The sequence below is a fragment of the Juglans microcarpa x Juglans regia genome, chromosome 2S (genome assembly GCF_004785595.1).
Source record: "Juglans microcarpa x Juglans regia isolate MS1-56 chromosome 2S, Jm3101_v1.0, whole genome shotgun sequence".
Classification (NCBI taxonomy): domain Eukaryota; kingdom Viridiplantae; phylum Streptophyta; class Magnoliopsida; order Fagales; family Juglandaceae; genus Juglans; species Juglans microcarpa x Juglans regia.
The window spans coordinates 9,071,704-9,084,029 of record NC_054597.1 but is presented as its reverse complement, the minus strand read 5'-3'; positions in this window follow the sequence as shown (position 1 = coordinate 9,084,029).

Sequence of the window (12,326 nt, the reverse complement as noted above, 5' to 3'; positions counted from 1 at the left end):
TTTGGTATAAGAAAGCTATGAATGCAATGCCCTAGATTGAATATAGGAAAATGATAAATGAGATTTTACATTGATTAGAAAGGAGAAGTTCTTGCCCTTTTATAATAATTTCAGTACGCTCCAATTTTAATATTAACTAGTCATTTTGAGCAATCATTTGGATTCATCCTGGTTTTCTCTCTCTCCCCAAGTGATATTTCTCTCCAGCCTTAATAAGAATAATCTTCCATTCTTCGACCATAGGTGGGGTGGGCTTCACCCACTCTCCCCCTGTTCGGGTCACCCAGATCTGTCCATCATTTTTTTTCTAGTTTTATACTTATTTTTTGTCTATAGCACCGAGATGTGTCGATCTGCTGCCTTTCGGCCTCCTATGACCATCACGTGCCCCACCACCAGATTCTCCAGCCGCCAATCCTTTGGACAGAAGAAGAAAATTGATTAAAAGTGCAGCATGTACGTCTCACACCAAGCGTGAGACTCATGCGCCGTGGCGCCAATAGGAGTCTATCGCCGCCACGCGTGGTACCTTCGGGATTAGCAGCTTATCTCTTAGATCTGACCTTTATCTTCACACACGCCTCCACAACCAATGACGGTCATATGCCGACGATTCGACTCATCTTCGAGTTGCTATTTTCCTAGGTTCCCACTTTTCCTAACAAGGATCAAGAGGAAGAGGTAGTGAAAGTCTCCTCAAGCCAATGCAGACCAACAAAATACAGCACACAACAATCCCCCGCAGCTTTCAGTCGTAGTTTTATAGTCTATTTATCAAACTGTGTCAAAACCATTTCAAGCGGCTTCTCTTTGTTGGAAATGGGTGGGAGCTAAGTCATTGACCCCAGATCCTTATTTATTTTATTTTTCATGTGTTGTATTTTCTGGTTTGGGAGGATTGTTGGGGGCTCCCACCCTATTGAATCTTGTATCTTCTAACCGTTTATTTTTTCTATGATATGCTTGTTTGAGGAAAAAAAAAAACTAGTCATTTTGAACCATAAGCCCTGATTGGCTTGTGATTTCCTTGCATTTATCCTTATATCAAGTATTAAATGTGTGACATATACTTATCCCATTATCCCAACTAGTTGCTTTTCATGATAGTGATTTCTCCTGGAGATTAATTATCTTGCACGCGTTCCAAACCATGAAAACATTTAGATATGACAATGAGGTGTAGATGCATTTACCTATTGATACGGACATCCTAATTTGCTATCCTCACCTGATGACAAAACATTTAGATATGAAAATGAGGTTTAGCATGATAACATTTGTTGGTAATGCAATAATCTCACTTTAAAATTTAGATCGATGTGGAGAAGCAGCACAAAGCTTGGATGCAAGTTACCGGTTGAAATCACATCTGTTGTGAAAACGATGATAGACGAAACAAAAGCAAACACAAGCAAATCAATTACATGACACAAAATTAATGCAGTTCGGCAACGTGCCTACGTCCATAAAGCTGCAATGAATTTTATTATATTGAAGTATCACAAAATATATTTTGGGGCGAAATCTCATTGTTTAGAACACTCTAAAGTCATATACTATTCATTAAGTACATATTTATAGCGTTATACAGTGACAATTCTAATTTTTACTTTTATGCGTTATTCGCTCAACCAAAGTGTTGAGAGTGCTTGAACGAACTTTTAGTCCGATATTTGCTCGAGCGATATGTCGAGCGAGTCTCGAGCAAACTCTTTGCCTGAGTTTCACTCGAGCTATCTGTCGCACAAACATCGAGCAAACTTTCTGTTGGCGCTTCCTCTAATAGCAAACAGTGCAAAAAATCGGCCCAACCCGAATCACAAAATATATAGATGGTAGCTGGTGAATGTTTAAATGTTGACGATATAGGGGAAAACAACGGTCCGTCTTATATTTCACTCAGAAGACAAGCTCTAAATACGGGTTATTGTGTCCTAAAGAGGGGTCTGTTTTAATGGAGTTTAGCAAAAAATGAGTGAGTACTTCTTTGACTGGATTCAATTCCCTTTTGGGGGCGTATTTCCGTATGTAATATGTATATGCATGAGTCATGTTTTCTTGTTTAGTCATCCTCAACAAAATCATGGTGTTGAAATTGACAGCCCTTCATAAAGCAACATAGTACATATCTACAAGGTAGTGCATGGCGAGTTGTGAGATTTCAGTTGCACCCAGGCATAAACCACGGATCCTTCCATTCGTAATGACGGTTGAAATGAAATGAAATCAAAGCATTTTTTTTGTTGCAAGTCGATGCCTACACAATTCTAATGCACTTTCCATTCAATATATTTCGACTCCATCAAGATAAGACCAAATTACTAGGTACCTAAGAGGTTTACAGAAAGAATATATGATCAAGACTAAAAAGACTTGGTACCTAAGAATACCTGCTCAGCTCACAATAAAATCATGAGCTTGAGCGTCTGAAAAATAATATGGTATAGAAAAATCGATTAGCTTTTAACTTATAAGCAGATACCAAGTTTGGACAAAGCAAGTAAATGAATCTTGTTTATCATTTAAAAGTTGTTTCAGAGTAAGAAGTTTTACATACTTCAGATTCCACTTGACAGGAACATTTTTCTTCTGTACTTGTGATCGTTACCTGATGAGAAAGCAGAGATAACTTGTCATCAATATCATTTAAATCAAGGCTCTTCTTCCCTTCATAATCAATGTCAATTTCACTTGAAGGAGAATTATCTGCTTTCAGTGCTTGCATTTCTGACATGATCAGTGCCTCCATTCTTGCACGTTCACGGTCTCTTGGGTACTAGCAATAGAGGAATGAGTAGATGAAGCAACAAATTGCTGATGGAATGCTAATTACTATGAAGAGTGCCTTGGCAAGTGATGCTGCATTCTCTCTATCTGTTTCAATCCCTACAGAGTTGGAAGATCCTTTCACATTTGGTTTATAACATAAATATGCTGAGCCAGGCAATATGCCGACTACATCAGGGCCAAATGATGCTAGCATGAACTCAAATGATTCATCCAATCATAGATACTTGTACGAGACTTCGCAGGGACTCTCTCTGCAAATATTGGACTGCACACCATTTACATATCAATGACAATATTAGTGAGGTGTGTTAAATGTATCTTCATTAATTTACGTTGAAATTGCTTAGTTACATATGCATCACTTGAAAATATGATCTCATTAGTTTATATTTTTTTCAGGGCAATCCTGATAATAACTTGTCAGCACCTCTCAGCAATGCAAATAAGTCCAGTGAAGAACATGTTTCAACTTGAATGTTAAATTCGTACAAGTTTTCTGTCTGTGCAAGTAATCATTTTCCTCGAGAGGAAAGCCATACCAAGGAAAACTGTGAAAGCAAAGGTGAAAGAAGCGGAACAGTCATGTTGATAATTGCATTCGGCTGCAAAGCTATTTGTATCTCCATGACTAACATCAATTCAATCTACTCTAAACTAGACAATGCCCCTATTTATGCCTATCCTTTTGCAAACACAAACTGATAGTGAACCTTTAAACAGGATTTGGTTATTAAAACTAAAGTAATCACTCCAGATCAGATATGGTCCTACTGAAGCACATTCATGCCACGGGGATCTAGATGCGGTCCTAACTTTCAACATTTTAGCATGAAGTGACCCAGATCAAGAATTAAATCTCTGCATGTTTGCACAATGCGAGACTTCTGCTCTTGCGATGGAAAATTACCTGCTAACATACACCATCATAAACATTCCAAAATACTACAAAATGTGAAAAAGAGGTTGTACTATGCAGTACATAATCAACAAGTATCCGTACTTGTTAGTTGCTGGAGCTGCCCAGGATGTGCAAAATCCGATAATGAACAAGACCAGTCCATGCATGAATGCCGTGAATGGATCATCAGGCAATACTAAGCAGTAAAATAGTTGTTGAAGGACCACACCCGTGGTTATCTGTGAAAAAATTGTTCTTCCAGTATTGAGTAAATACTATATCCCCCATCCTTCCACCAAACAGACCCCCAAATGAAACACCAATTATTTGTATCGTCCGAAGGAATGCTGTTTTTCCATGGGAGAAACCAATGAGTTCCAACCACATGGGGGCAAACGACCAAGCTGACCCGGCAAATGAACCAGAAACACCCTGAGCCACAATCACCTGGAACGATGGGATTCTAACAACCAATTTTGCTTCATTAAGTAGGTCCTTTACATCCGACCAAAACGGCTTAGGACCTCGATTTTTAACTGTACTCTCTTCGAAAAATGAGGATCATTTGCAAATAGGCGGACTAATATGACAACCACGACAATTGTGATTCCAACAAGATGAAAAGCAAATCTCCAACCAGGTATACCCATGACAGATGTTGAGGCAAAGAGTACAGCACACAGCCCGCCAATGAAGGATCCCAGGTTTCCTGCTTGTTGTAGCCATCCAAAAGCCAAAACATGGTTGCTCTCATCGGTTGAGTCTGCAACAAGGGACTGAATGACAGGTTTGACTATGGCAAGTCCAATTCCATTTAAACTTCTGGAGACTGCTACCTATGGCAAGAAACCAAATGATCAAAGATGTTAGACTCTGCCACAGATAATGCTAAAAAACAAGTGAGAAGTCTTTGTCAGTGTTGCCTATTAAGGGTCACCCTTGAAGTTTGTTTAAAAATCTCATATATTTCAAAGTTTATTGGCGTAGCGAAAGACGGGAAAATTAAAGAATAGAGTAGAAGTTTGCAGAACAGAGTAAATGGAAGAACTGTCTTCCAAATAGATGAGAATTGCTGAAAAATAATACTTCGTAACTTTATTCTTCAGATAAATGACATTGTCTTCTCATTACATTGATAGCCGAATATATAAAACTCATGAAAGGAAAATGGACATTCTATAAGGAAATAACTTATAGAAGGAAACAAATAAACTAGCATAAATGGAAACTTGCAGAAAGGAAACAAATAAACTAGCATAAATGGATGGAAATCATATCGATCCGAAATAGGAAAGATCGTTGACGTCGTGATTTGAGGCATAATGCATGAGATGCATGAGAATCCGCTACGTCTTCAGGTAATTGGTTGGTCAGGAGTTGGAGCCCTCAGCTGCCATGTTGTTGCCTCCCATGTCCATGTCCTGCATCAGTTCCCCGCCACTTAGAAAAAAACTCGTCTCGGAGTTGGAGTCCTCATTGAGTTGTTCATCGGGGGGATGATACTCAAACAAATCAGCCACGTTGAAGGTAGGGGAGATTGACATATTTTTTGGGAGCTCGACGACGTACGCATTATCATTAATTTTTTTAAAAATGCGACAAGGACCATACTTCTTATCTAGAAGTTTGCCATAGGTGCCTGCTGGAAAACGATTCTTACGCAAGTGGATCATCACTAAGTCGCCTTCTTGAAATACTTTGGCTCGCCGGTGCTTATCCGCTGCTCTCTTGTAATTCATGTTAGCCTTCTCTAAATTGTTGCGGACCTCATTTCGGACCTCTTAAATTTTCTCTGCCAAATTCTCAGCTGTGACATTGACTCCTGGAGTCTTTGGGAGGGAAACCAGATCAAGAGCATATTGTGGGGGAGTCGTATAAACTACTTCAAACAGGCTCTTTCCAGTTGACCTGTTCTTCATGCTGTTGAAAGTGAATTCCACCTGAGGAAGGCTCACGTCCCACTGCTTCGGTTTGTCTCCATACACGCAGCGCAACATATTGCCAAGCGTCCTGTTGGCCATTTCAGTTTGGCCGTCCGTTTGTGGGTGACAAGTGCTGCTATATTTAAGCGAAGTCCCGAACTTCCTCCACAATGTGATCCAAAAGTGGCTAAGGAATTTGGTGTCCCTGTAGGAGGTGATGGTTTTCGGGACGCCGTGTAGACGAACCACTTCTTTGAAGAACAGGTATGCAACGCTAGATGCATCTGATGTCTTTCGGCAAGGAATAAAGTGTGCCATCTTGGAAAATCTGTCCACTACCACAAAGATGGAATCAGCTCCTCGTTGAGTTCGCGGCAACTCCAGTACAAAATCCATGCTCAAATCCTCCCAAATGTTTTGAGGGACTGGTAGGGGCGTGAACAACCCTGTATTTTGAGTTTGGCCTTTCTTCACTTGGCAAACAGGACATCTCTGAATGAACTTTCCCACATCCCTTTGTAGCTGTGGCCAAAAATACCTCTCGGATACTAATGAGATGGTCTTGTCTTGGCCTACATGTTCTCCTAGCCCACCCCCATGCAGCTCACGTAGGACATGTTCCCGTAGTGATGTGCGAGGGATGTAAAGTTGATTTCCCCGGAAGAGATAGCCGTCTTGTACATGAAAATCTGACTTGGGCTGTCCTGAATTGCACTACTTCCAGAGTTTAGCAAAGTCTTCATCATCGGCATATAAATCTTTAAGCTGTTCAAAACCAATGATCTCAGTCCTCATAATGGTGAGCGCGGATGCACGTTGACTGAGAGCGTCGGCTACTCGGTTCTGTTGTCCGGACTTGTGCTTGAGCACCATAGTGAATTTCTGCATAAAACCAATCCATCTTGCGTGTATTCGGTTCAAGCTATTCTGGGTATAGATAAACTTTAGAGCATGATGGTCGCTGTAAAGGATGAACTCACGTTGAATGAGATAGGGTTCCCAGTGCTTCAAAGCCCTTATGACCGAATAGAACTCCAGCTCGTATGTGGTCCATTTGCGCCATGCTTCATTTAGTTTTTCACTGAAAAATTCCACTGGTCGACCCTCTTGGACTAGGACAGCGCCTATGCCAACAATAGATGCATCACACTCAACTTCAAAAAGCTTGTCGAAGCAGGGGAGGGCTAACACAGGAGCTGTTGACAATTTTTCTTTAAGAGTGTTGAAACTTTCCTCTTGTTCCTGACCCCAATCAAAACGTCCATTCTTCATGCACTCTGTAATTGGGGCTGCCAAGGAACTAAAATTCCTTATAAACCTACGGTAGAAAGTAGCCAAGCCGTGGAAGCTGTGGGCTTGAAGGACAGTGGTCGGGGTTGGCCACTCACAGATCGTACACACTTTTTCTCCATCCATGTGTATCCCGTTGGCACTCACCACGAACCCGAGAAACAATAAACTGCTACTCAAAAAGTGACACTTCTTCAGGTTGATGAGCAACTTATGCTGGGAGAGGGTGGATAAAACTTCTTTGAGATGGCCCAAATGATCACTCTCACCGTGGCTGTAAATGAGAATATCGTCAAAATAGACCACAACGAATTTTCCGATGAACGGCTTGAGGACTTGGTGCATGATGCGCATAAAAGTGCTTGGCACGTTAGAGAGACCAAACGGCATCACTAGCCACTCATATAGGCCTTCTTTGGTTTTGAAAGCTGTCTTCCATTCATCGTCGGGCCGAATTCGTATTTGGTGGTACCCACTCCGCAAATCAACCTTTGAAAAAATTTTAGACCCTGCAAGCATGTCTAACAAGTTAGTTAGTCGAGGAATGGGGAAATGGTATTTTACCGTTATCTTGTTATGGCACGACTGTCTACGCACATCCGCCAGCTTTCATCTTTTTTTGGTGTGATTAATGCAGGTATCGCGCAGGGACTCATTCTTTCTTGGATCAATCCTTTGCGTAAAAGTGACTCTACTTGACCTTGTAAAATCCCATGTTCTGCTGGGCTCATCAGGTAATGTGGCAGGTTGGGTAGGCTGGCTCCAGGAATTAAATCAATATGGTGTTGGACGTCTCACATAGGAGGTAGTTCATTTGGCGAGTCTTGGGGCGTGATGTCTGCAAATTCTGTCAGAATATATTGGACTTGAGGGGGTACTGCGAGGTCTACATCCGGTTCTTTTCCTTTTACTACCAAGGTCCATATTTCTCCAGTATCTTTGGCTTTCTCTAAAAATCGAGCTCCACTAAGGGTGAGAAAGGTGTTTTTTTCTTCAGCCTAGTGTGATTTAGAAATCTTATCTCTAGCAGGCATTAGTACAACTTTCCTATCCTTCCACCAAAAAGAATATATGTTATCACGTCCCCTGTAGGTGGCATCTATGTCAAACTGCCATGGTCGCCCCAATAGGATGTGGCAGGCATCCATGTCCACAACATCGCACTCGACCTCATCTTGGTAGTGCTTCCCGATGGAAAATAAGACACGTCAAACACTGTTAACACTGGTTTCAGCCCCTTTTCGAATCCAGCTAATCTTATACGGTCGTGGGTGTTTGTCAGTCTTCAATTTGAGTGGCTTCACAAAAGCCTTGGACACTATATTTCCGCAACTCCCACTATCTATAATTACATTGCATATTTTGTTTTTGACAGTGCAACGCGTCTTAAAGATAGAGTGCCTTTGGTTTTTCTCTTCTACCTTTGGTGACAGCAGGACCCGTTGAATGACACAGCTTATCGGTTCTCCTTCGTCGCCTTCAACCAATTCTTCGTCGACATCATCATCGCTACTATCTCCCCCTTTTGGTTCTTCATCGCCTTCTTCGATTACGTGAATTGAACGGCGTGTGGGACATTCATTAGATCGATGTCCAGGTTGATTGCACCGGAAGCATTTTCCTGTCATAGGCTGTGTGTAGGGGTTGTTAACCGGAGCTTTGGCTTGTTGAGTGCTACTCTCCCCTTTTTGGAACTTGCTGAATGGTGGTGGGCGTGTATCGTTGGGCTGCGATGGTTGCGTCACAGGCTTCGCTTGAGGTGGATTTTGAATCCTCAGTGGGAGTCTGGCCAGCTGCATCTCGATCTTCATAGCAAGATTCACTGCCTCCGATAGAGACCATGCAGTGTGTAGTGCTACCTTGTCTTGTATGGCCATGCGCAAGCCCCCTGTGTATCTTGCAATCTGTTGTCCTTCAGTTTCGGATAGATTATTACGAGTATTCAATCAATAAAATTCTTCTGTATAATCACTCACGGTCCGCGCTCCTTGCTTGTAGTTTTGGTATTATTGGTATAAAATTTGCTTGTAGTCAGGTGGAAGAAATCTAGCCCTCATCAATCGCTTCATTTTGGGCCAAACTCTCACTGGTTGCTTGCCTTGTCGCCTCCTGTTGTTTTGCATTTGTTCCCACCAAGTTAACGCACCACCACGCAGTTTATAGGCAACTAACTTTACTTGCTGTGCTTCGGGAATCTGCATATAATCAAAGAAATTTTCTACCTCTAGCATCCAATCTAGAAAACTCTCAACATGCAGGTGCCCGTTGAAACAAGGCAAATCAATCTTGATTATGAAATTATTGTTGTTTTCTGGAGCCTTCCTGGCCTCGTGGTTTCCACGAACGAACCCCTCCACCTCCTCGTCACTAGAGGAGTCATTCGGTGCTTGGTTCCTCTGTCGATGTGCAGAGTTGTGATCTCCTCTTGGATGGTTTGGGTCTTCACCATCTCCATTTTTGTTTTCTCCAACACGAATGACTGTGATGGCTGTCTGAATTTCTTGTAGCATACGCTCAATTCCTTTGAAACACTGTTGGTTCCTCTGGTCTTGAGCATTAACGGCTGCCCAAACAGCCTGCATGCCATGTTCCTCTTCGCGGGTATTGTCTCTCGCCATCAAGCCAGGTAAAGCCTTGCCCTGATGCCAATTATGGTGTAGCAGAAGACGGGAAAATTAAAGAACAGAGTAGAAGTTTGCATAACAGAGTAAATGGAAGAACCGTGTCTTCCAAATAGATGAGAATTGCTGGAAAATAATACTTTGTAACTTCATTCTTCAGAAAAATGACATTGTCTTCTCATTACATTGATAACCGAATATATAAAACTCATGAAAAGAAAATGGACATTCTGTATGGAAATAACTTGCAGAAGGAAACAAATAAACTAGCATAAATGGTAACTTGCAGAAAGGAAACAAATAAACTAGCATAAATGGACGGAAATCATATCAATCCGAAATAGGAAAGATCGTTGACGTCGTGATTTGAGGCGTAATGCATCTCGCAATGCATGAGATGCATGAGAGTCCGCTACGTCTTCAGGTAATTGGTTGTTCAGGAGTTGGAGCCCTCAGCTGCCATGTTGTTGCCTCCAGAGAAATCTACACTTATCCAGAGAAAAGGTTGATCTGAAATTTGTTACTGCAGTGAAGAGTTATAGCGAAATGTCAGCATTCCGTTAGGAGACGACTTTGCGACCGTCAACAGAGTCCTACTACAGATCAAATTCCTACCAGACTAATTTTGTCAGCATAGTCCTACTGCAGATCAAACTCCTATAAGATTTGTTCCGTCGGCAGAATTCTACTGCAATTGCAATTGATTTTCAGATTGTTTATTTAAGGGATCCTATTGGCTAGGATCAGTAGAGATTCAGATCTGCATATTTTCTAGAGTACTTTCCAGTGCATATATTTTGGTGAGAAAATTCCTTGGAGAATTTTTATGTTGTTTCTCTCAGAGAATGGTACTTGAGTGTGAGAAAATAGTGTTTTATCTCTCTTTTTGAGTGCGTGCATACTTCGTGTCAGAGTTGAGGTGATCGAGTTTAGCCACTGGAGTTCCAGGAGAAAAGTCAACGTTTGAAGATCGTTAGAGATTCTAGCTGCTACAGCAATAGAAGACAAATGGGTCATTTGTCTGGTTAAGTAAGAGTGTTAATTGACAAAGATTTTGTAATTGAACTTTACTTGTAATTGATTTTCAAATAATAAAATTGATTTTTCTGGGTTTGGCTGTCCTGTAGGGTTTTACCTTTAAAGAGTTCCTTAAAGGGTTTCCCTTCAATACCAATTTTGGTGTTACGCACTTCGTTTATTTTATGTATTTGATTGATTATCAAATTAATTGCATGCTTGATGACTAACCAATTTGTTTAGTTAATTGGTAGATATTCTCGTTGCGTTACAAGGGTACTTGGGTAATTTCAATTGGCATCAGAGCGTGGTTCACTCATCCGAGTGTGATCCGTGTCCCTATAGATCATGTCGTCATCGTTATATGTTCCACCATACTTTGATAGGAAAAACTATGCATATTGGAAAGTTTGTATGAGGGCTTTTCTCAAGTCTTTGGATGAATGTGTATAGTGTACAGTTGAGCGAGGGTGGACTAAACCCGAGACAACTATTTATGCTTGGACAAGAGATGAGATCACCAACTCTAATTGGAATAGCAAATGACTTAATGCTATCTTCATGGCCATATCTCCTGATAAATTTAAAAAGAATCTCAATGTGTGAGATTTCTAAAGAAGCACGAGACATTTTGAAGGTTACACATGAAGGCATAAGAATTGTAAAAAATTCAAAATTACAGTTGTTAACTTCTAAATTTGAGGAGATTAAAATGCTAGAAGATGAGAGCTTTAATGATTTTTATGCTAGACTTAATGATATTGTTAATTACAGGTTTAATCTTGGCAAGAAGATGAAGGATTCAAGGGTCGTGAGAAAGATTTTAAGGTCCTTGCCTAAAAGATTTTGTCCAAGGGTTACAGCTATAGAAAAAAGTAAGGATTTGGATGCTATTAAAGTTGAAGAATTGGTCGGCTCCTTACAAACATATAAGTCATCTATTCTTCAAATAAGAAAATGTAAGTCCATTGTTTTAAAAACAATAAATGATAATCAAGATGATTTTTCTGATAAAGAAAGTTTGAACGATGGGGTTATATATCTCATTGTAAGGAAAATCAGAAATTTTTTGTTTACCAAGAAAGCTAGTGGAAAACAAAAACAAGGTAAGAAATTTCCTGTAAAGAAAAAATATTTTGAAAAATGGAATATAGAAAAATCTAAGGAAAAAGATGAAGTGAAGTGCTATGAATGCTCAGGTTATAGTCATATAAGAATTGAATGTCTAAACTTTAAGGAAAATAAAGGAAAAGTATTAAATATCACACTTAATGAAAATTCAGAATCTGAAAATTCAAGTTCATCATCTGATGATGAAAATTCTTTTGTTGCTTTTTCTGCTGTTATTAATGATTTTTCTGATATTGTGCATATAAAATCTGAAAGTGAATTTGATGATAGTGACTCAGATATAGCTATTGTTGATGCTGACCATGAGTTGAGTGTACATGAAGCTTATAATGATTTATGTGAAGAAGTGGTTAAGTTGAAAAAATTCAACAAAAGTTGTACAATAAACTCACAGCTGTGGAGAATAAAAAGAATAACCTTTCTGAAGCACTGAAAAATTCTGAAGTTGAGATATTAAGATTGAAGGCTCAAAAAGATGCACTACACAAACAATTGAAGAGTTCTCAAGAGTGCCAACAAAAAACTGCTACTCAGAAATTAGATGAGATGTTGATATGTCAAAAATCTAGTTATGATCGCATGGGTTTGGGGTACATGACTTCCTAAGGTATGAAATTTAAAGCCTCAACATTTGTTACCACTTCATCAAATGTATCA